The sequence below is a fragment of the Nannospalax galili genome, unplaced genomic scaffold (assembly GCF_000622305.1).
Source record: "Nannospalax galili isolate Female #2095 unplaced genomic scaffold, S.galili_v1.0 scaffold386, whole genome shotgun sequence".
Lineage (NCBI taxonomy): Eukaryota > Metazoa > Chordata > Mammalia > Rodentia > Spalacidae > Nannospalax > Nannospalax galili.
Genome location: NW_008356676.1, coordinates 2,929,572 through 2,934,210, shown reverse-complemented (window position 1 = coordinate 2,934,210; position 4,639 = coordinate 2,929,572).

The following is a 4,639-nucleotide window of genomic DNA, read 5'->3' as shown; positions in this document are numbered from 1 at the left end:
AAATAAACTTCCCTATTGCTGTCTATGCCCAAACCGGTGCTGCAGCAAAAAAGGTCTGGAATAAGCTGCCAACATCTGGATGGCAAACTGAGGACTTGGCTAAGATCAGGCAGGGTCCTGATGAATTATATCAGGATTTTGTGTCTAGGCTGTTAACGGCTGCAGGCAGACTTCTGGGTGATTCTGACGCTAGCTTACAGTTCGTGAAACACTTAGTTTATGAAAATGCTAATTCTGCATGTCAAGCTGCACTTAGACCATATAGAAAGAAAGGAAATTTGTCTGATTATATCAGACTTTGTTCTAATATTGGCCCTTCCTGTACACAAGGTGTGGCCATTGCTGCTGCTCTGCAAAACAAACCTGTAAAGGATGTTTTATTCCAACAACATAATAAGAAAAGATGTTTTAAATGTGGCCAACCTGGACATTTTCAAAATCAATGCCTTCATGGTAATGTTACTTACAAAAACGGGAAAGGCCTTCCTGGGCACTTTCATGACAAATTTAGGATGATACAAAATGTACCTCAAAACTACATTAGATCTCATCCGGGAAATGGGAGAAGGGGCCAGCCTCAGGCCCCCAGACAATATGGGGCATTTAAGAAGTGAAACAATCCATTTTGGAACTACTCCGAGCACAATCAGGTGATTCAAAATTAAGGCTCAGTTCTTCCATTTATGCAGTTATTACTCCAGAAATGGGTATGCAAGCCTTACGAACAGGAATTTTTGGTCCTGTGCCTCCAGGATCAATAGGCGTAATATTAGGCACCAACAGCATGTCCATGTCAGGAGTATTAGTTTCTCCTGGAATTATTGATACAAATTATCAGAAAGAAATAAAGATTATACTACATTCATCGTCAAAGATTTCTGTTATCCAACAAGGACAAAATGTAGCACGGTTAATCCTGCTGCCCTTGTTTCTCTCACATAAGAGAACTAAACAAACTTGAGACTTCAAGTCCCCTGGTACCTTTTGGGTGCAGAAAATACACAAAAATCGGCCAGAATTAAGTTAACCATTAATGGCAAATGCTTCATGGGTTTACTGGATACTGGCGCAGATGTCTCTGTAATCTCAGAACATCATTGGCCTAGATTGTGGCCCAAAAGGCCTACTATCACTCATTTGCAAGGTATAGGACAAAGTAAGAATCCAGAACAAAGTAGTGATGAGCTTCATTGGCAGGATGATAAAGGACATGAAGGTTTATTTATTCCTTATATACTTCCTGGCTTGCCTTTCAAACTTTGGGGTCGAGATGTTATGTCTAAGATGGGAGTTTGCCTTTCCAGTTCCATCAATAATGTTGAGGATGTTCACCCACCATCAAACTTTGATACTCCGCAGCTTTTCTAGTTGAGGTCACTGAGCAGCCTGCACCTCATGCAGATCCAATCGTATGGAAATCAGATAACCCTGTATGGGTGTCTCAGTGGCCTCTCTCAGGAGAAAAAATTACTGCCGTTGAGGAGCTAGTGCAGGAACAACTCAACACAGGACATATTGTGCCCTCTAATTCACCATGGAATTCTCCTATCAGCATGTCCATGTCAGGAGTATTAGTCTCTCCTGGAATCATTGATGCAAATTCAGAGAGAAATAAAGATTGTGCTACATTCACCTTGGCTTGCCCTTACCTTCTGCTGTACCTCAAGGCACTCATAAAATTATTTTAGATTTGAAAGATTGCTTTTATACTATTCCCCTTGCACCCCAGGATTGCAAAAGATTTGCTTTTAGTGTACCCTCAGCCAACTTTAAAGAGCCCTTAAAGAGATATCACTGGGTGATATTGCCTCAAGGTATGACTAATAGTCCTACTTTGTGTCAGAAATTTGTGGCTCATGCCATTCAGAAAGTACGTGAGTCTTTTAAACAAGTGTACATTATTCATTATATGGATGATATCTTACTAGCTCATCAAGATGAGGATTTGCTCCTACAGGTTTTTCTTTACATCCAAGAAACTGTACAACACTTTGGCTTGCAAATAGCTCCTGAAAAGGTGCAGAGACATCCTCCTTATTCATACCTAGGCCATGTTCTGTATCCTAAGGAAATCAAACCTCAAAAGATTCAGATCAGAAAAGACACTTTAAAAACTCTTAATGATTTTCAAAAATTATTGGGAGATATTAATTGGGTACGACCTTATCTAAAACTCACAACCCATGATTTATGCCCCTTATTTCAGATTCTAGTAGGAGATTCTGATCCTACATCACTGAGGGAATTTACACCAGAGGCATGTAATGCATTGGATAGGGTTGAATCCGCTATTGCTGAACAGAAGTTATGCTATGTCAACTATAATGAGCCTTTGGAGGCTTCTGTCTTTGCTACTAAACATATTCCCACCGCTGTTATATGGCAGGATGGTCCATTATTGTGGATACACTTGCCTGTCTCCCCTGCTAAAGTCTTACTTCCATACTTTGAAGCCATATCAACTTTGATTCAGCTCATCAGGCCTGAATCTACTACGTATTTTGGGCAGGAACCTGCTAAAATCATAGTTCCTTTTAGTAAATCTCAGGTTGATTGGTTGTTTCAAACTTCTGATGCTTGGGAAATTGCCCTAGCTAATTATTCAAGTTCTATTGATAATCATTATCCTAAACATAAGCTTCTGCAGTTTTGTCAAACCACTGATCTTATATTTCCTAGTTACAAGCTCTGTTCCCTTGCCAAATGCTTTGTTGATTTTCACAGATGGCTCTTCCAGTGGACGTGCCTCCTATGTTGCTGACAGAAACGCTGTAGTGGTTCATACTTCACAGTCTTCTGCACAGGTTGCTAAACTTCATGCGGTGGCTTTAGTGTTTCAAAGATTTCCAGATCAAGAGTTTAATCATTATACTAATAGTTTTTATGTATTTTCTGCTTTATGTGTATTGAAAACTGTTCCTGTTATAAAAACTTCTAATAGTATGGTACATGAATTGTTTTCTCAAATACAGTCTTCTATTATTGCCAGAGCAAGGAAATTCTTTGCGGCTCATATTCAAGCACATACTCGTCTACCTGGACCCCTCACTTGAGGAAATGAGTTAGCTGATCTTCATACTAAAATTGTAGCTTTTTCGGATGTGGAGCTTGCTCAGCAAGCCCATGCTAAACATCATCAAAATAGTAATAGTTTACGGCTGCAATTTGGTATCTCACAAGAAGCTGCTCGGGATATGATTCGCTGCTGCCCTCAATGTCCTACTGTCTCTCATGTCCCTCATGTAGGAATTAACCCTCGTGGGCTTATTCCAAATCAATTATGGCAGATGGATGTTACTCACGTTCCTGAGTTTGGACGGTTAAAATATGTTCATGTTACTATAGATACCTTTTCTGGTTTCCTCTTTGCTTCTGCTCTTACTGGTGAAAGCACTAAACATGTCATCAATCACTGCATTCATTGCTTTTCAGCACTTGGAACTCCCACTATTTTAAAAACTGATAATGGTTCTGGGTATACTTCTCGCTCATTTCAGGATTTTTGTCTACAATTTTCTATCCAACATAAAACAGGAATTCCATATAATCCACAAGGTCAGGGCACTATTGAATGTGCTCATGGTACTCTCAAGTTACAATTGGAAAAGATTAAACATAGTCAACTGTATGCCCAGTCACCACAAAATCAATTAAATCACACTCTCTTTGTTTTAAATTTCTTGACCTTGGATGCTCACGGTCGCTCTGCAGCTGATAGAATGTGGCATCCTTCTTCTTCCACTGATTATGCCCAAGTCAAATGGAAGGATCCCTGTACGGGACTCTGGCATGGTCCCGATCCTGTCCTCATTTGGGGGAGAGGGCATGTTTGTGTTTTTCCACAGGATGCTGACAATGCACGTTGGGTACCTGAACACCTAGTTCGCTTGGCTGAATCTCTGGCCTCCTCACCACCTGTGTCATCGCATTGCACCGACTGATGTCGTCGTCCTGCTCTTTTATGCCTGAACTTTTGGACTGTTTCCACCGCCTGGCGCCCACCGTTCTATGTCTCTGGACTTTGGCTATGATGCATCCCTGCCCTATTTGATTGCTTGTGTATACCACATGATTTGTGCACCATTTTTATGCTCCTTTGTGAGATACTTCTTCCCTTCTATCCTCCCTTTGACCCCTTGGGCTGTGGGTCCTTTTTATTTGTTTGGAGGGGGGACTTAGGCTCTGCCTAACCTCTAGTTGCACAGGTAGAGAATTCGAAATTCACAGGTAGCGAATTCAAAATCAAAAAACCAAATTCAAAAGTTACAATTTAAATGCTACATGATTTGGCCATATGTCAGTTCCAGACTCTGGTCCCACAGTTCAATTTCTTTCTCTGTGACACTGTGCCTCAGTGGCATTTATTTCCCGTTACTTCCCCAAGGCCGTGGCCATTCACTGGGAGCTTTCAGGAGGCCGGTTAGCCAGAGACGGGTAAGATTCTCTCAGAGGAAAGCGGGACCCCGGCCGCCCCCAACGGCTTTCACGCTGGCAGAGGACAACCTAAGACAGGCATGGTCATTCCATCCCAAGTCTTGGCATGTACCTCATCTTTAAAAAATATAAAAAGAAAGGGGATATGTCAGGAGCACTGCTTGCCATAAGCATTGGAAATTAAGAGAGTGTCACTTTAAGAGCC